The following is a 21,273-nucleotide window of genomic DNA, read 5'->3' as shown; positions in this document are numbered from 1 at the left end:
GCAATTTTCAAACGTGAATTTTTGGTGTAATGCTTTACAGGATACCTTATCTTCTGTTGTCCCCCTAGTATGGATTGGAAGAGAGCTGAAAGGGGATAGATTAAAATATCAGTTTGTGCTAACATTTTTTTTTTCTCCAGAAGATGAATATATAGAATTGCTCAGACCACAAATAGATAAACTTATGCCTGACAGTGAGCCAAATGGCTGCGTATGTCAGTATGGTTTTCACCATGATGTGGTAATATGATTTCCATTTGGGCTTAGTTCTGAGGTTTTAATCTTGTTCATCCCTAGTCTGTAGAAACTTACTTAAGGGTTTAAGTCTAATCTAGGGTAGGTCTAGGGTGGCAGTAAGGATTCTAAAACAACAAAAACAACAACAATAAGTTAATGTATAAGAATGTAGTGGAGTTAATTCAAATCCATAAGCAGACCAGAAATCACACACTTAAAAGCCCTTCAATTTGGAAATGGTCTGAGTCAGCCAGAATTCCCCTGGCACTCCCACCTCCAAGAGTCAGAGGAAACCAGATAAATTCTCAGAAGCACATATGCAATTGGAGTGGTGGGCATGTTGCCAATACAATCTCTCCATGGTGATCATCTTGTAACATCAACCATACGAGAATTGTCAGCCCGTGAAAGACAAAGTAAATGTGAAGGGATGCTTCAACATCCAAAATGCAGAGATTTTAGTTAGTATTTTAAAAACACATGTTAATATTAGATATTTTGCAGTTGGTACTAATTTTACAGGCATTGTAAGTTCTATTACTATTTTTAATTTTAACAGTCAATCTTTCCCAAATGTACTCCATAGCCTTTAAACTCTTGAGATTTAGTTAAAATAAAATTAAACGGTATCTTCAGCATCAGAGAACAATTTCACATACAAGGAAAATAAAAGAAGAGCTTTATTTTCAGGATTTTTTCTATCAAAAGGATATTATTATAGAAAAGAGTATTTTGTGACCCCTGATTGATAAAGAGTAAAGGAAAAAAGTCAATCTTGGCCAGCATTAATATCCAGAATTTTTCTTTTAGAACCTATATTAACACCAACAAATATTCTTGGTATAGTAATAAGGCAGATTAAAACAGCGGTGTACTGAACCACCAAATGTTAAATAATGAAGAATTTTGTAAGATGGTTGATGTCACATTGGTATCTTGAAATTGGCCATGGTGGGAATATTTAGACCATAGAAATTAGGAAATTCTACAAATCATAGCTCCCTTCTCTTCCCCAGAAAGCCAGTTGTTAAATATTTACTAATATTGGTGGAGGAAGTGGCCTCTCACATTTGTGATTTTGAGAGGAAGAACTGAGGGAGGTCCTACCTACCTTAAAATAACTTCTTAATTAGTTTGCCACAATAATCATTAGGCCACTGTTAGATCGAAAATTGTATCCAGAAGTCTGTCTGATAGTGAGCTATGACTTGGAAAAGTAAAATAAATCGCTTGTGTATAGTCTTACATAGTTTACAAAGCTCTCAACACGGTTGGTGTCATTTGATCTTTACAACAATCCTAGAAAGCATGTTTTATTATTATTCTCATTTTACACATGTGGTAACTGAGGTTCAAATGGATTTAGTATCTTGTCCAAGGTTACACACCAATGATGAAACAGATAAACTTAGGTCTTCTATCTCTAGCTTCAGAATACCTTCTGCTACGTCATGTTTCAGGAGGAAGAGCGCACTGAGTTGGGCATACAGGCTAAGTTGGTTTGGATTGGAAAATTTTGGTTTGAGAAGGGTGTAGAGTATAAACTGCTGCTCCAATAACAGGTAAAGCTTTTCCAAACAACCAGGGAACAATACGATGGCACCAGGTGCTTAAGTAGTGAATTGCCCAGAAGGAGAAACTATAATATCAAAAAAAGGCTAGGAATTGTGCCAAAGGTGAAGCTGCCAATTAAAAAAGAAAAAAAGAGCCAATTTTGAATGGCAGTTTAACCCCAGGGAGGTGCACTCATCTCAAGCACTGCTTTAGGCCTCTATCAGTCAGTGCCCAGTCAGGAAAATAGACAGCGCTCTAGGTACTTCAAACACATGTGATTTAATGAAGGCATTTTTTTTTAAATGAAAGTATTATAAGATCTGGAGGATAAGACAGGAAGGTGATGTCTAGAAACTAGTAATTTCAGGAATTTGCTCTCACTCCTAACCTTGAAGATACTTAGAGAGCTAACTTTGTTCAAGAGTTATCTTAGCAATTCATACCATTCTAGTTAATTGGGTGGTTTGTGCGTATATGGAGGTGGGTCGGTTTGGGGAATTAGGAAAAGTGACAAAAGTGGTCAGGGAGAAATTATCCTAGGGACTTAGTTCTAATGTAGAAGAACCACGATGAAGATAATTTGAACAAAGAGTGGTCTTGGAATTAGCTCATGTTCTAGAAGTGGGATTAAAGTGGAATTAGTCTCAGAACACTTAGATCTGACCTAGCTTCTAAAGACAGAGGTTCCCTTTGTTTCCTGTGCTTTCCTCCTAGTAATTTTACCAAGCCAGTCATCATAGTCCAATCTGAGAGCACGTGAAATCCTTCAGGGTCTGCTTCAAAGTGATCTGGGAGACTACAGTTTGTAAAAAGAGATGGAATTAAAAAAATCCACTTACTTCACCAGAGATCAACAAAACTTTGCGCTGAAAAGGACATGGGTCCAGGAGGTTTTTGAAGGTTAATGTGGTTGAATTTGTTTGCTCATATGAGGTAACATAGAGTCAATGTCACTAAAAGTGTATGTGTGCTAAGGCGGTGGTGGTGGATGGATATCATACAAAACCACTATACTCCACAACAAAACAACTACCTATCTTTCTGTTATATATTATATACATAAACATATTTATATATTGTATACATATTATATATACATACATATACACATTATATACACTATATAACATATATATTATTTATTATCTAAAGGCATATTATATTATGCATACATACCCAAAAACACACACACACATTCAGTACATAGCCATAACTTATAGTGACACCCTTTATGACTGCCCACTCCATCTTGGATCTCATTCAGGCTAGCGCAATAGTATAGTGGCAGTCTCAGGCCACATTAGAGAATCCATAAAACATATAATCTACTTGCAGACAGTAGGGAGACCTATGGGAAACTCAGTGAGACCACAATGAAGAGTTCATAAAGAGAGAAAATATGTCTGAGGCAAGAAGAGGGTAAGAATTAGAACTTTGGTGGGACTGGAATGTCTACATCACCATGCTAGGTCATTGTGACACACATTCTGTTTTTCAAGAGTATGGATTTGGGAACCCACAATAAATTCATTTCAGTTACATTGCTTAGGCTTGAGACCTGACAACGATTTAAGCAGATTCTCACATTTTTACCTCAGACTTTCCAGGCTGTTTGAATCTCTGCCACTTTATTTACTTTACATGTGAAATCTTTGTATTAAGTGGGGGAAAGCACATAGAGGGAAAAGTCAAGAAATAACTAAGATGTCTTGGGGTCTTAATTTACTTCCAAGTTTTTGACTCCCTAACATCTGCTTCCCCGTGTTCCTCGAGACAGTGGGTATGACGACCTGCTCAAAGGAGAACTGATGTGTCATTCCCCAAAAGGGAACAGAATGAGGAGGGTGACAGCTTCCTCCCACTCTCCCCACAACAAAATCACACCCCTTCGTTGGAAGGCAGTCTAGCTGGGTAGCATCAAATCATCAGAAAAAAAGGCCCTGGCTTCACCCTCAGCATGGACTTTCCAATCCATGACAGGGGAACTTTACATTCTGGTCATTTGACATTTGATAACTTTCATTTAGCCTACTGAAAGGCTATTGGCTTTGAGAAAGAAAAGTTGTGTGTCATAACACACACACTCACTCACACATATTAATTAAAATATATTCTGAATCTAACACCTCTCAACACCTCCATTATTAGCTCTCTGGTCCCAGCCAGCATGTGCGTGTACTAATAGCCTCCTGAACAGCTGCCCTTACAGTCTAGTCTCTTCACAGCAGCCAGAGAGATGTTCTTCAAATGAAATTCGAATTTTGTCAAGCTCCTTCTTAAATCCTCCAGTGGCTTTCCTTTACAGTTCTCATTTGTAAAATGGGCTCAAGAAAAATACGTACTTACTGGAGTTCTGAAAATTAAATAAGATAAGTACTTCGTATATAGCAGGCAGTCAATAAATGTTCAGTAGTATCATTGCTATTATTATTATATTTATTCAATGTGTGATGAGTTGACAGTTATTTTGTACATATAACATTTTTTCAATTACTAGTGATGGTTCAGTTGATAATTGCTTGTGAGAATCATTAACCATTGCTAAATAAGTAACTCCTGGCTACTACACATTTGGGAGCAATATATATAGAATGCCCATGTGAAAATCAGTTTCATATGCAAATGATTGCCTGCCCTTGCTTCTTTGTTTGAGCTTATATTTGAAAATACTATTTATTTTCTCTGAGCAAAATACCTTAATTTAATAGCACATTTCTCCTAATTGATAGTCACATGGGTCTCCTTGTACCTCAGTGTTGGCTGCTCTAAAAGATGAGCTCCAAAAAATAATGCATTTCTCCTTGAGGTGCCCCCGAGTAACCCCTAGTGTGAAATTCAGGAGTCTCATATTTAGGTCAGACTAACCCAAATATAATCTCCAAATTTGGGGGAAAACAACTAACAATTTTCATAGAATGTGCTAAATAAATACACAAACAGAAACAAATTTTTTTCACATATTTTCTGTACTCTGCTTCATTATTAAAGGAACCAAGCCAGTTAACAAAAATATAGTATAGCAAGACAAAAATAAAAGGGGGAAATAAGAATATATAAAACAAGATTATCCTGGGGCCGGCCCCGTGGTGCAGCAGTTAAGTGCACGCACTCTGCTGCTGGCGGCCTGGGTTTGGATCCCGGGTGCGCACTGATGCACCACCTGTCAGACCATCCTGTGGCGGCGTCCCACATAAAGTGGAGGAAGATTGGCAAGGATGTTAACTCAGGGCCAGTCTTCCTCAGAAAAAAAAAACAAAAACAGATTTTCCCAGAGTTGGTTCACCAACATGCATGTCATAAGGTACGTGGATTACCTAGAAATAGGCTTCAAAGTTGGCTCTAGGCTTCTTGGAACTGAGCACCAAAAGTAAATATAAGAGTTAAATGATTTATGACATCTGTAAGATGAAAAGAAACCAACTATTTAAAAGGAGCATAGTTCTTCCTGGTGTTGTAAATTAAAAGACATTTGTTCTTTGGATCCTTATGTAGAGGATATGATGTCACGTAGTGAATATCATCCTTAAAAATATTCCTATCGTAATTACTATAATGAGTTTCATAGGGTTGTTTCTTACAATATCCCTCAAAGTAAGCAATGTCATGACAGAAAGGAACAGTTTAGTAAAGCAAGTTTATGAAGATGTGCTTTTGGCGACAGTGGAGGAGACACAAAATAATGCAGGCCAGATATATTTGACTAAATCCAATGACACATTGAGAGTATCTATAGAAATTGGGTTGCATATTTTTTGGAAAATCCTCCAAAAATAATTTTTAAGACAAATTTTCAGTAAGTATTATGGGACAAGGCAATTTAAAGTTATACTCTCAAACATACCCCTCTCTTGCTAATTAATGGCAGACTCATTAATTAGATTAACATCCTCTTATCAAAGCTAAGCCTAATCAGGACATGTTAGAACAGACACCATCTAATTTCAAACAATGTAACTTCCTATGGAGTCCTCAAGGATAAACTAGTTGAAAAGAGTACCTGTATATAGAATTGTAAGCAGTTAAAAGTTGGAGAATGTTTACTAAAAATAATTATTAATAACTGTTTGTGTACATATGTGGCTGAAAACACCAATATATATATAACAAAGTCAATTGTAGACAAGTAAATATTAGTTTTTTGGTTTAAAGAACCTCTCATTCTTTGGGACTTGACATTTGGAATAAGAGTTAAGAAGTATCTGACTACAGACACTAGTAATTCTGTAACTGGCCCTCTGTCCTGTGAGTACTATAACTCTTGAAGCTGTGCTTAGAAAAAGGTCTTAGAGTTTTCCTTCAGCCTGTCCCTGTCCATCCCTCTCTCATATACATACTTACAGTTGCTCTGATTCAGCTTGGTATAACTCACTAATTTGGGATCCCTCTTTCCCTCCCTTTCTTCCTCCCTCCCTTCCCTCTTACTTTCCTCCTTCTTTCTTGCTTTGCCTTAACAAGTTCAATCTGGAGGAGTAGTGTTGTAGTAAGTAATCCCTTAGTCTGATAGTATGTGCCAGGGTCTCCTTATTCACCTCTGGTGCTACATTATGAAAAGCAGCATAAATACGTGGACTTTGAATAGCTGTATTCAAATCCCAGCTCTGCCATTTACCAGCTGAGTGATCTAAACACTTTGCTTAAACTTTCTCCAAGTCTTACTTTTCTCATCTATGAAAAGGAGAAAATGATACCTACCTATCATAATTAAAAGAGATGTTTTCTAGAAAGTGCCTGATACTCTTTATTTAGGCATTCAGTAGTTGTTAGTGTCACTCTATCCCATTTACTATTACGTAAGGCTTGTAGGCAATACTGATAAAATTATTCTAAGAGTGACATTTGTAAGTATTGGGTCCTTATCTCAGCAACTGGGGTTAGGCTCTACCCTCTTTTGAAAAAACTCAAACCCTTCTATTTGACTTGGTGCCTGTGGTAGGCAGAATAATGGCCCCCCAAAGATATCACACCCTAATCCCCAGAACCTGTGACTATACTATCTCACACAGCAAAAGGGGCTTTGCATTAAGATTAAGTTGAGGATTTTGAGACAGGGAGATTATCCTGGATTAACCTTGGTGGACTCAATGCAATCACAGGAGTCCTTATAAGTGAAAGAGGAAGTCAGGAGAGTGAGAGTCAGAGGAGAGGTGATGACGGAAGCAGAATTCAGTGTCATGTGGTGCTGGTTTTGAAGATAGAATGAGACTATAAAACTGGGAATACGGGAAGCCTCTAGAATCTAGAAAACACAAAGAAATGAATTCTCCCCTAACGTCTCTAGAAAGAACACAGCCCTGCCAAGGCCAAGATTTTAGTTCAGTGAGAACCATTTTGGACTTCTGATCTCCAAACATGGAAGATAATAAATTTGCGTTGTTTTAAGCCACACAGTTCGTAGTAGTTTGTTACAGCAGCAATAGGAAACTAATATTATACTGTTTTCTGCTTGTCTTTCTTCCAAAGGCTCTGCTATTTGTAAAGTGTGAGGGCTAAAGGTACTCATTGCAACTGAGTTGGGCTTGTTTCTGGGCCTTTTCAGTGGACTGAGCTAAGAAATTTCTCTATAAAAGACCTGTGAGTTCATAATGATATTTCCAATTCAAATTCAAGATTATAGGCTGGTTAGTTGTTCTCTTTTTTCATCTGCATCAATATCAGGGATGGCAGAATTAGAATGTACCATGATTACTCATTTTACTTTATTCCACATTACTCATATAACAGCCTCAGAAAAACAATATCAACACTACCACCAACAATATGATTACTGAAAAGTTATAAAAAAACACTTTTTTGCAATTTTTTTATCCTTAGGATATATCTCATGAGAGACATACAATCAAATTACTATATTTTAAAGTCACTTGGAATTATGATCTTTTAAAAAATCATTTTACATGTGCAGGATAAAATCATCATTCTGTCCCTCTATTTACCAATCATCATCCCAATTTATGCTAGATCATTATTTTTATTGCTTTGGACAATGTTGTAGTCTATTGAGTTTAATAATAATAATAATAATTAACATTTATTATAATAATCACCTACAATTGGGTTTTCTGATATCTGGAAATGAATTTGAAATTCTATTTTCTTTTTTGCAACCTTGATCATGACTCCGTAGCCTGTTCAAGACCACTGATAGATTTCCAGTGAGAGATTAATGTCTGGTTTAAAAGCATGCAGGAGGAAACTGAGGACTGCAACTTTGGTTTGTAGCCCAAACACTGCACAACTAGAGTCTCTTTAACATTGCAAGACCGGGACTAAGCTGATTAGGCAGCTTGCAAAAACAAGGGCTACCCTATTGCTAAGTACTCAAATAGCTATAGTAAGTTTAGAATACAGAATTTATTTCAATATAAAGAGACCAAGCTGATTTCTCTTTGCTGATATGAGTCAACAAGATCAGAAGAGCACAGGTAATATATGGAAAGGAAATGAGACACAGGATGATATTGGCTTTTATTACCATGAATATAAACTGACAAGCATACTCTAATATATATCAGAGTAACAATTCTAGAAAGCAGCAAGGATTGGCATTTGGTTGAAGTTTCTTCTCAGTTAGATCAGGTCACCCAAGCTGGCAGAACACGACGCATTAAGTCACAGTCCAAAGGGCTAGGTTGGCAATTGGCAGGGTTTCAGCCAGAAGCTGAGGTAGGGCTGCCTGGTGACTGAAGGTAGCTGCACTGGAATAGAAAGCTTTGGCAGGGTGTGGCCAGCTTTGTCAATTAGGAGAATGCAAGCCTGAAGCCAGGCAGCCTCACAACAACAGTGAGACGGTCAGAGATTATATTAGGGTGAAGCCAAAAAAGTAAAGCAGGACTGAACTACTGCTTGGAATTCAAGTGTTCATGTGGACACAGAGCCAGGCCACACAAGAAAGGAGACTAGTAGAAGAGACAGCAGTGAGCTGAACCAAAAGCCAGGAATGAAAGCGTAGTGATCACAATTCTTCAGTTGCAAACAACAGAATTTACTCTGAGTAAGGCAAGAACAACAGAATTGAGTGAAAAGCAATTTCACTCACGACTGAGCATGACAGAGGGGAGGGTGGGGGGTGAGTCTCATAAAATTGACAGGAAGCTGGAGGTCTTGGTTTGGGCGGAATCCAAAATGCTCCAAAAGCTGGGAAGTAGGATCATAGTCACTGTCCTATGGCAGGAACAGTGTGGTCAGGGTGCTGCTCTTGGGATGGAATGCCATTCCAACGGTTTTTAGATTCCATGTCCTTCTGCTCAAGATTCAAATCTAGGGAGAAAGCATCCATTTGGCATTGTTTAGGCAACATGTCTCACAATACACCTCCCCAACCTCATAGCATACCTACAGGAAGGCAGAGCCCCTGGTCATGGAATTCAATGAGAAGAAGAATTCATCAAAAGGAAATCTGGGTGCTATTAGGAAAGGGTAAACAGGTTCTGGACAGTCAATATACCATAAATGTCCAAATATATATGGTAAAACCAAGAAAAACAGGGCCTCGAGCAAATTTAAATAATGTTTTGCCTCAAGACCACAAATCTAGTTCCATAAATCTTGGATTTTTAAAGCTAGGAAACAGCTTGTGACCTGATATTTCCAACTTTTGATTACCATTCATGTTGGATAGAAAATGCAGGTTCCTAGGGGTCACGTGGTAACAATGAACATATATTTAGTGCTTACTATATGCCAGACACTGTGGTAAGTGCATTACTGATATATTATTGCATTTAATCTTCTGATATCAATATGATGTAGGTACTACTGACTCATTTTACAGATGAGCCAACTGAGGTTCAGACTATTTAAATTGTGCAACGAAGGAAAATAGAAGGTAAGTAGTATAATCCTAATTATAGGAGAAGTAGAATGAGAACTAAATGGAAATGAGGGTTCTAACTGAGGTATCCTCTTGCACCAATTTTAACTTCTGTTGACCTTGTGATCTTGTTCAGTCAGATATGGCATCAACAGCATAATAGGAACAGGCAGGAGGATGAAGCCATGTCAAGAATTTAGCAGTACTGGTTGGTGAAGGGAGGGATGGAGCTAAGACCAAGCACGACTGAGCATGACAGAGACTAAAGAAACATAATTAGACACAAATGCTGACCCCAACAAGTCCTCTGTTCACTGTCCAAAAGGCACATGAAGTTCAGACACGGCTTAGACAAGCTTTGGCACCAAGCCAATGTCCAGAAGAAGGATATAGTAATCCAGTAAGCCTAGTCAGTGGGTGATATTTGAAGAAATTTAGTAGTTTGAAGGTAATTCATTATAGCAGGACCCTAACCAGTGACCTAGGGTCTAGTCAGAACTGGGACTAATGAACAATTTTCCAAACCAAGCTTATACCTTCTCCACATTGGATGGGGTTCTAGGAAACCTTTCCTTTTCATTTAGAAAAAGAAACCAAAGGCGAAGTCCAGTGCTATAGACTGAAAAACATTATAAGGAATAATAGTTGCGGGAGTTGGAAGTCTACACTCTAATCCAGAGCTCTTACTTGACACTCTAATCCAGAGCTCTTACTTGACACTCTGCATTGTCAGCCAGAGGACTGCATGATTCCTATGGGTCAGAGCTGATGAGACAATCTGTCTTGGTCAGATCTGGCTCATGAGCAGGGATGGGCTCTTAAGGTACATATGAAGAAATATAACTATGTGGAGCAAAAGAAGACCAGGGGAGGGAAAACGAAGCAGGGACCAATCCTTATGACCATCTCCAAACCTTAGATTCATATGTTACCCAAAATTCAAGCTGTTCTTGAAACTACTATAAAAAAAATCGCAGTTTTATCTAATTCTTCCATTGATCACAAAACAGCATTCTTTGGGTAGCCAAACTTGCTTAAAAGCTGCCAAAATTCAGAACTGCTAATGGAAAAAACCAAAAATTAAATTGCCTAGCTAGAAATTTAGCCACTCTTTTTGGAAAGACACTTTTACAGTTTTCATAGTGTTTACAGCATTTCTTTATAGACAGTTTTCTTTATTAAAGTTCTTTCTCTAAGAACATACCCTTTTCCTCTACGAGGTTTTAACATTACGTTCTCTACAAGTTGTCTTCCCTTATTAACACCCTAACCTTTACCTTCTCTTTTATTTATAGATGATACACACTCCACATAGAAAGTATTCCTTTGAAGAATTCTATGGATTGAATTGTGTCCCACCCCACAACCCCAATTTATATGTTGATGCCCTAACCCGTAATGTGATGGTATTTAGAGATGAGGCCTTTGGAGATAACTAGGTTTAGATGAGGTGATGAAGGTGGGGCTCTCATGATGGGATTAGTGCCCTTTTAGGAAGAGGAAGAGAGACACATCACATGCGTAGAGGAAAGGCCATATGAGCACACAGTGAGAAGGTAGCCAGGAAGAGAGCTCTCACAGAACTTGGACCATGCTTGCACTCTGATTTCAGACTTACAGGCTTTAGACCTGTGAGAAAAAAATTTCTGTTATTTAAGCCACCCAGTCTATGGTATTTTGTTATGTCAGCCCGAGCTAAGACGACGAGTCTTAAAGATATGATTTTTATTAAACATCACTGAAGATTATTATTATAAACACAATAAAGCCTCTCAGTAAAGTTATGTGATTTTGTACTTTCATTTTTCCATCTACAAAATACTTAAATCATCTTTCCAGGGATGTATAAACCAGTGTCTTGACCCTTTCTAGCTGCACTCATCTAACAATCTGAAGGAAAGGTTGCTAAGTTACAGCTTCCCCCAAACCTGACCTAGCTGCTGTCTGTGACTGGCTTTCTCCCAGAATCTTTCTTTCTCTCCCCTTGACTGCAGGCTTGAGTGGGGAAGAGGTTATTTTCCTGGTTTTGGTAAAATATGTTGCTCTCCTCCAGGCTCTGGCTACTGTTACAACGTCTCATTTTGCATCTTTCCTGTTTCTACTTGCCCATTTACTTTTTCTTAATTGCATCTATCCTCCGGGGAGTTTACCTTAAGGATAATATTAAAGAAAGGAAGAGTTTGGCGGTGCCTCAGGCTTTACCGTATGTCAACCAGTAAATCACCGTGCTAGGTTTACCAGTAGAGTTAAAAAAAAATTTGGAAGAAAAAAATGAATGTGTCTCCTATTTTTATTTTGAAAAGCTTCTGTAACTATCTTACTCTCATAATTTTGTATTTTATATTTAACAGGTTATCACTTACCACATCATCTCGGGCAAGTCAATTAACCTCTTTGAAGCCATCATTCTTCATTCCTGACAGGGGAAAAATAATAATAGCTGCTATATTACTTCCTAGGGTTGTCGTCAGAATCAGATGGAATAATATAAACCAGAGTTTGTACAAATGTTAGTTGTTACATTGTTGTTTGGAAATATCTGCCTGTATTTAACTCAGCAAGATTGGCCACATAGTTGATAGACTGCACCAAAGTAGAGTGCTAGATTAATCTTTGGTGCTTATTTGTATTTTGGGGGTATTTCTGGATCAACTTGTGTAAAACAAGTTAGGCTTAGGAGAGTATTTTAATAGTATAAATGAGGGGTTGGGGGAGAAAATGATTATAGGACAAATCTGTGTTAGTGCTCCCATAATCTTTAATGGTAAACTGGAAACTTATATTTATCAAATTTCTCTTTTGACAAAATGCCTTCTTTTCATGTCCTACAAGTACTATGTTTGAGAGAGAGAATGGTAGCTGTACTTTGTGGAAAGTAAAGCTGGCCATTTTCTCTTGTCTGTAAGCAGTAAGACTTCAAGTGGGAGAAAGAAGGAAATGGAATAGTTTTCCTGCTTGAAACGCTAATTGAAGGCCTTAACCCTCCTTATGCTCTCTCCACTGTGTGTGTGTGTGTGTGTGCGTGCGTGTGTCTGTGTGTGTGTGTATGTGTGTTTGTTTTGGTGGGGCTGGGTAGCCAAGGTGAATGTGCAGAGGAGTGAGAGGAAGAGAAACAGTAACAGAAGTAAAGAATCGAAAGATGTAAGGGAGACATTGGAACATTTACAATGTGAAATTAAAGGCACCCCAAAATTTTGCTTTCTTTTTCTTCTCTCCTCAAACTCCTACTTGATAAATTCTGTTTTTTCCCTAAGAAATTCATGATAGCTTAGACTAAAGTCATCTTGAAGTAACTTTTCCCCCCTCATTTTAATAGAAATATATGGGTAATACTTCTGTTGCTCTTTTATCCGGTTTTTCATAGTAATCACTAAGTTGTTGCATGCCTACAAGGTGGAACAAATATTTACATACATCCATAGAGATATAAATTCAACAGAATAAAGTTCTGGGTAACAAGAAATGTGACACTGCTTTGAAAAAGATGAAAAATATTAATAGAATATAAATATCTGAAGAGTGGAAATGCTAGCAAACATGGGGTGAGACAAAATTAACTATATTTGATGTGTAACATAGCAGATGGAAAATTATGATCTGTCTGCCTATGTCATGCTACAAAACAGAGAGTTTTGGTTGAGATGCTTGTAGTTTGGTTTTTTTCTTCATTAACAGACGCTGTTTTCATATTGCCAATTTTTTCTTACCAGTTAATAGAGTAATATGAAAATTTCCTTGGCTTCCTATCTAGGCTACTTGCCAATTTTAATCTATAGGAGCTTCTAGGACAAATTTTAACAAAAAACAATTTTTACTGATGTGTTTAAAAATGTAAACATTTATTCCTATCCATATCTAATTTAAAAATGTGACTTTATATATTTATATACTTGTATTTCTTAAACATTGATCAAAAGTTTGAGGTCTGGGTAGGAGGTGTTCTTGATCTAAACTGAGTTTTTTGAGGCAGAGTATAAAATGGTTTGCTGGTTGTTGATGACAATATTTAGAGTTGCCTGTATTGCAAACATTTCTTCTCCATTTAGTGTGATAGGGTTAACTTTGTTTCTTGTCTACTATTGGGTCCTGGGATAGATCAGAAACTTTGGGATACGTCATTTGATTAGGCAAATTATTCCAAAGTCTGAGCATGCATAAATCTTAGTTGCTTTTGAGTCTCTAACAGAATGATGGTGGTGTGGTAAACACAGATGCAGTGCTCTTAACACTACTCTTCCAAAAGACTGGTGATACCAGTCACTTCTTAACCTCCAGTTTGGGAAAGAGAGTGATGAGAGAAGTGAAAAAGGCACTGTCGTACTACAAAAACAAGAAAAGCACCTTTCCATACTAACTACCCCTCTGAAGGTTACATATTAACCCTATCATCAGTCTGGTAAGGTAGAGAGGGAGAATGAGATAAATCCTCAATTATTTTAAAGTGCATTTGTTTCACTGGAGCCTTTTAAGTTTTTCGTGTGTGTGTGTGTGTGTGTGAGAGAGAGAGTATGAGAGAGAGAGGACTCGTTTCTTGATATGAGTGTGTCAAAAATATAAAAATACGTTTGATAAATGAATCTTTTGATAGACTTAGCGCCAGGTTATGGTTTTTCTTCATGCACACGTTATTGTCTGACTTTTGAAAGGACTTTAGATATATTAATATTAAGAATAACAATTTTTAAAAAATTACAGTTTGAATCCTTTACAATGTCTTCATGGTCGATCGATTTCCATGGGGGTCTTCCAAAGTGACATATCTTCATTCCAGTTAACCAACTATAGGAGAGGACTAACTTTTCTATGTGGGCTGAGCGTACTGGAAAGCGTACCCAGCAAACATCGGTGCCAGTTTGTGTTCTACAACTTGATGACTTAAGTGATGTCTGGCCTTTCGGAACTTTAGGAGGTTCACTTGAAAAACGGAGATGATAACTACCACGCTATACAGTTCAGCGGATTACCTGAGCTCACAAACACAGTTCTCTATAGAGAACAAATGGGATGCAAACCTGAACCACACTTCATATTTCCAAGCAGTTGAACAAAACTTACACAAAAGTGGGGGTAAACGTCAACCCAGTGATGTCATTCCCTTAGATCGGGCCCTAAAATTCTTTGGCACCTGGAGGGCTGTGCTGAGCACACTAGGATAAACCTCGGCACCCTGACTTGGCACGATGGCGCCCTTAGGCTCTTCGCTCACTCAAGCCGAGGAATTTTTGGTAGCTCTCCTAACCCATGGGAGCGTTTGCTTCCAGTTCTCTCCACAGACCTCGCCAAGCTTCTCCTCCCATGGCGTCATCCAGAGAAACGTACTACCCGTAGCCACAACTACTCCACGTTCCCCCTCACGCACGGCTCGTGTGGAGGTGGGGAGAAAGGAGGGGCTTGGACTTATATAGGCCTTGCCAGCCAATGAGCGAGCTGCCCTTCTTCCGGTCGGCGAGCCGACCAATCCGAGCACGTCGGCGTAATCTTCGGCTCTACTCGGCTTTTTTCGTCCATGCGGGCAGCTCCGGGGCCGCCGCCGCTAGAGATACGTTTTCCTTTATTTTTTTTTCCATGTGTTCACTTCCGGGTCCGGCGCCGATCCGGATGCCCGAGGCAGAAGGATGTTTGACCTCCGGATAAGTGAGGCGCCGCTGTGCATTCATTCCCGGCTGCATCTGTGGCGACAGCAGCGGCCCAGGCGGCGACTCTCCGGCCAGCGGCGGCGGTAGGCGGCACCGGCTGTAGTGCAGGGACCGAGCCCGAGCCGAGCTGCGTTACCTCCCTCGCTCGTTTCTTCCCCCCTACCTCGCACGCTCCCTCCCTGCGCGGCTCGCTTTCCTCCTCCGGCCGCCGGCGGGTGTGATGTGCCGCCGCTGCCCCCGCCGCCGCTGACTGACGGACCGGGGGCGCCGCCCGCGCCCGGGACCGACCCCGCTGCTCGCGGCCGCGCCTCAGAGGTAAAGCCCCCTCCGCGTTGGCGCCGGCCGGCCCCGGCCCCGGGCAGGCGGCTGCCTCGGCGCGGCCGCGGCTCCCTGCCTCCCGGGTGGGGCCGGGTGGGCTGGGGTCCCGGGCTGGGTGGGGTGCGGCGGGGGCGGTGCCGCGGGCGGGGGCCTCGGGGGAGGGGTGGGCGAGGACCCGGGCGGGCGGCGCGGAGGCGCGGGCGGGAGGGGGCCGCGGCCGGGGGCTGAGGGCGCGGAGGGCTCGGTGGGCAGGGAGGGGGCCGCGGGCGGCGGGCCGGGCTGGCTGCAGAAGTTGCCCGAGTGGTGCGGCGCGAGTGGGGACGGGAGGGAGGTGGGCGAGCGGGGAAAAGGCGGGGGCTTCTTTTGGGAGGGGCTTTGAGGTCGAGAGTGCAGCCCCAGCGCTCCCTGATTGTGTCCAGAAAATTACTTTCGGAGTGGGGGTTTGGGGCAGGAGGGAGGGAGGCATCGGTCTGCTGGAAGGAGGTGTCAGGGGCCAGCATTCATTTCAGGGGTAAACTTCCCGTTGGGGTGTTTGTTTTAAGAAGGGGGGCAGGGATTTACCTATTTGTTAGAGCTTTTGACTTAGCTCAAAACTTAACCAAGGCGTTAGTTGGGGGTAACAAAATTACTCTCATGGTTACTGTTACGGTGCTGGTTTGTTTGTTTATCCCACATGCAGGGGAAGTGACACACAAGCGTCGGTTCGCTTGGTCCACAGCCCCCACATTTCTTTCCTGCGGGGTGGTGATGGAGATGTGTATGTGCTCGTGGGGTGGGGGTAGTTAGGCCTGTGTTATGATCATTCCAGTTCTCCCAGGGAAGGAGGAAAAGTTAATGGGTGGGAGAGAGAGTGTCTGTGTGGGAGATGGCTACTGTTGCTCCACTGTGCGAATTAGTTCTAACTCTGTTGTAGTGAGTACCAAGGCTGGTCAGTAAGTGACCCCTTTTTCACCTTTTGTTTTGGAACATCGACTTTAATTGGAAAATTAAAAACCTACTGATTTTTAATAAGTAAAAAAAAGTCGACATTTATTTCTTTTACTTTTGCAATTACCTCTTGTGATGTGAATGACATTTGCCCACAGATAGTAAAAGATGTTGAACTATAAGTTGGAATATTTTTTAAAATGAAAAATGTCTAATTTTAGAGCCATGTATATATGAAGAATATTTGCTCTCCCTAAAATAAATTGTGGAAGAAGAATATCACAAAAATTATAGTAAGAATGATTTAGAATTAGAAAGATGTGAGGACAGTTCAAGAAAACATTTTCCATCAAAAATCAGATCTGATTTATGACATTCTTAATAGTTTTTTTTGAGGAGGGGGTGGAGAGATGTGCTTAGTGTATTTTATAACTGTTCCCAAACTTTGCTCTAACTGTATTCTTAGCTAAGATAATTATCTTCATATTTTGTATACATTAGCCTTTATAGTTGCACAGAAGATGAAAATTATATTTATGGGCATTGGAAGAAAGATGTTATCAAATAAATTGCATGACTTTGGTGTAGATTCTCAGCAGAGTGTATGGACACTTGCTTTCAGAGAGCTTGTATGTCTGGATATGCATCAGGTATAAGTAGTTCTTAGGATGGGGGACAGAAAAGTTAATTTTAATGTTGATACGTATGAGACTTTTTTGGGGGGATCTTGGAAAATGATTATCTTTACTGATGATTTATTGTGCTCATTGACCTCTTCTGCCATTCATCAACTTAAAAATTAATGCATTATGTAATTATTGACATTTTCATCAATTTGCAGATTTGCAGGCATTAACTGTTAACAAAATCTTCAACACATGAAAATCATTTATTCTTTCAAGTAAAAGGGCTGGGATTAGAATCAAGGAATAGTTTAATTCAATCTGGACTTTTACTGTGTACAAGGGACCTTTACCTAGTAAAGTGGTGAGGGTGGAAGAGTGGGTAGAATATGAAGGTGAAATGAGACCCAGTAGCTGCCTTCAAGGGAGAAGCAGATATGCAGAGAAATAACTGCAACACAGGACTCCTGTGGGCTTCATTAGAGGTGCATGGAAGCTTGAGGGGGGGGTGTGTGTGTGTGTGTGAGTGTGTGAGAGAGAGAGAGACTAATTTTTGACTGGGGAATTATGAACGAGTTTAGAGCTGGTAACACTCCACTGGGCCTTTAAAATATTTTAATAGGCAAACAGGGGGCTGTGTGGGGGGCTAGTTTTCTAGGCAAAGGGAACAGCCTGAGCACAGGCATGTTGCTTGGGTATTATGGGGCCTGTTGAGCTGGACATAAGGCTGCTGTGCCAGGACTTCTTTGTGGGAGAGGAAGCTCTGAAAGTAGGTGGAGATCAGGCCATGGAAGTCCAGAATGCCTTGTATTTAAAAATGAGTCAGTTTGAGGTATGAAGTGTATAGATTCTATGCTGATAGGGAGTAGGTAGGCAAATAAGAACAGTAAGTTTAAAGAAACAAATTATCACAGAATAGTCAACTTGTTATCATTCATGCCAACGGAGGAAAGCAGAAAACTGTATTATCTAAAACAGTTCATATGTGGCTTTGTCCTATTTCTTTACTTGTATTTGCATATGGGTGTGTCTGGTAAGCTGGCAATTGGTTTTATATGAAATAAATCTGGACTGTAAAAATGTGACTCAGGAAGAATGGGAAGCTCTCCATTTGCTTCTCTGTGTCCCCTCTGTAATGCCCTCCATGCTGGGGATAGACCATTATTCCAGTGTAGTTTATTGGTTCACATTTTTTCAGAATGGAACAAGTGGTTGTTTAGTTTCAAAGGGCTTCCCAAAAGGATGTATCAAGCTAAATAGAGAGAATGCTGAGATATTAAATAACAAAACAAAATACAGGTCATTGGGTAGTTATATTATTGTTAATACATTTGAAGGTGAGATTTGCTATGGATAAAGTGAAATGTAAGGAATCTGCATATGAAGAGAATTGACTATAACAGTGGGGTGATAAAATGAGAAATAAAATGAGAAGCTTCCACAGTTCCAGATAAATATGTATAAGGTTTTTAGTCATCTTTAATATCAGATGACCCTAAAATAATTTAACCTCAAACTTAATCATTATCAAAGGAGTGCTTAGAAAAATTTCACTATCACAACGCCAGTGTTTAAGTCCATGTAGACTCATGTTACAGGGAAGATTGTTTGATGGTTTTTATTAACTATTCCCCTCTTAGTGTTCAAAAAGGACAGTATAACTGAATTTGTGTTACCTTCAACCTCTCAATAACAATACCCATTACAATTTATTAAGTGCCTACTTTGGATAGGGACTGTAAATGATGCTCTTAAGGCAACTCTATGAGTTAGGTGGTGTAACCCTCGCTTTTGACTGTAGGAAATAGTCGTCTAGAATTTAAGCAATCTGTTTAAGATAAGATATATCTTGGAGTAGCAGAGTGCATATTTAAATCAGTTTTTTTCTGACTTCAGAGTCTTAAACCACTAGTGGTCTGTTTTTTCTAATGTTCTATCTTCCTTTTTTGTCTTTTCTCATGCACTTGGCACTTGGTGGTATTGATTGGTGTTGTTAGTATGTGTCTGGGTGTTGGTTCTTCAAGGTGCAATTTCTTTGGAAATGGCAGTTTTGGGGGTACCTGTAGTTCTCTAATTGTAGACATTCTGTAGGAGCAGACAGTATGGTTCTAGTAACTTAAGCTTCCTCAGAGTATCACTTTTACGCTGATCTGCAGGACAGAACCATACTTGGGGTTTTTAATGTGTGGAAATCAAGTGTATATTATCCATTAATGTGAAGTAACTTTGGAGAGCCTCTGAAGTGCTCAGAAAACATGGAATGAGAGAGATAGGTGGGGACAGATAAGTTTTAGAGACACAGCGGAGGCTGCTGTTAGCCATGTTTTTTCCAGCTCTCTTCTCAAAGCTGAGATTTAGAAATTATAAATGGTTGGGTTTCCTCCTATTATGGGACCTAAGGAAGGTGTGTAGTGATTTGTTCTTAAACTATAGTAAGTGATTGGTTATATTCTCTTCTGCCACTCCCTGCCCATCATCTTAGTTATGAGAAAGAATTCTTAACAATGAATTTGAAGTGTTTGTGTATTTGGTAGATAAGACACACATTTTGGTCATTTTTCTTTACTAATGATATATCACACAGTTATAATTTAATGAAAATCTATAGCTATGTTATGTTCACATATAACTAAATCACATCTACATTTTTTATAGCTTTCATTAGAATTTGGTAAAATCTCATGATAGGTAATCTTTTTCCTAAAGAGAAATTTCTGATGTTTTTTCTTTAGTGAGGTAATGTGATACTTTTAGCTGTATTCAAATTTATTACATTTATTTAGCTGATTTTGTATAGAACTACTTTCTTTAGCTGAAAAAAGTTACATTTGCAAAAAAAAAAAAAAAGAGTTACTCTGCCATTATGTCATTATGCAAGATTGAAAAATTTCCTATAAAGTGCCAAAGTGTGATGCCTGGCACATAGTAGGCACTGTGTAAATCTTCTCAACATTCAGAAGTTGCTGATATATATGAGTTGTTGGAGGGTTGATTGGTGGGTAGAATAAGCAAGGACACTTGGGAACAGCCTATTGCAGGAGAATCTCTCTTAACTTACCTCTGCTTAACCCACTCAAAAGATTTAATGATACTTTTCATTTACTGCTTGATGCCCATGCTGCATTGAGTGGCAGTAGACTACTCTCTAGTTTGTTCTTGAACTTTTAGTCTCACTAGTTATTGTATACTTACCAAGAATCATTTGTGTTTGTAACCAACAAATTGTTAATGGCAATTATACTTGATATTGTAATTACATAGTTTAAGAAAATATTATTCAATGAACTGTGAAGGCAAAAAGCTGTTTGTATGAGAACCAGGGGCTGCTCTGAAAACAGGTGAGTAGCTAAAATCAGTTACAGTTGAAATAGATATAGGTGAAATAACTTTAAACAATTAGGAAAAACCCTAAAAAATATAAAAAGATTCTGCAATAAGATTGCTTTATTTAAGTGTTTGTTAGACGTCTTTCCATGTTTAAGAAACAGAACCTGGAAAGCACAGGTGATGTATTATGGATGTGATTTTTGCAAGAAAGATAAAATAAAACTACAATCCGTAGACCCATACTTGAAAAGGCCTTGGCTTTGCTTTAAAAGATTGTCTGCTGAATGTACATTTTTATGTTTTAGTTGCAATAAAATGTTTTTAAAGTATGTAGATTTTTGTATGATTCCCCTTTTTAACTAATTTACAAGCTGTTGGTTAATAATAACATTAAAGAGGGTATCTGCTTCTAAAATATCAACCAGTTTATATTCTCTCTTAGAGATTTATTTAACAGCATCCTCTTTTTTTTTTTTTTTTTGAGGAAGATTAGCCCTGTGCTAACATCTGTTGCCAATCCTCCTCTTTTTTTGCTGAGGAAGATTGGCCCTGGACTAACATCCGTGCCCATCTTCCTCTGCTTTATATGTGATGCCGCCACAGCATGGCTTGATAAGCAGTGCATCGGTCCGCACCCAGGATCTGAACCTGTGAACCCCGGGCCACCGAACTGGACCACATGAACTTAACTGCTACGACACTGGGCCAGGCCCTACCAGCATCGTCTTTTAAAGAATGAAAGAAATTCTGGTATTCCTGCAGCTGTAGTCATTCATACCTTAGTGTGAATTTTTAAATTATCTAGTCATGTGATCAGTCTGTGGTTCTCACATATTTACTG

The 21,273-nt window shown here is 39.3% G+C and overlaps 1 protein-coding gene across 15 annotated transcripts in view; it reads left to right on the top strand.

The window, feature by feature from the left end:
• Positions 1–15,162: 15,162 nt before the first annotated feature.
• Positions 15,163–21,273, top strand: part of CSNK1G3 (casein kinase 1 gamma 3) — a 112,885-nt gene continuing 106,774 nt past the window's right edge. For 4 of the 15 annotated variants that reach the window (XM_087429871.1, XM_087429866.1, XM_087429868.1 and 1 more), the window contains exon 1: positions 15,163–15,552. The gene's annotated coding sequence lies outside the window, so the exon portion shown is untranslated. The remainder of the gene's footprint in view (positions 15,553–21,273) is intronic. The other 11 variants (XM_087429872.1, XM_087429876.1, XM_087429875.1 and 8 more) reach the window with 5 other exon arrangements.

This window comes from Ceratotherium simum, chromosome 4 (assembly GCF_057802395.1).
Source record: "Ceratotherium simum simum isolate JZ-2026a chromosome 4, ASM5780239v1, whole genome shotgun sequence".
NCBI lineage: Eukaryota > Metazoa > Chordata > Mammalia > Perissodactyla > Rhinocerotidae > Ceratotherium > Ceratotherium simum.
This window is presented reverse-complemented; position numbering and strand designations above follow the sequence as displayed.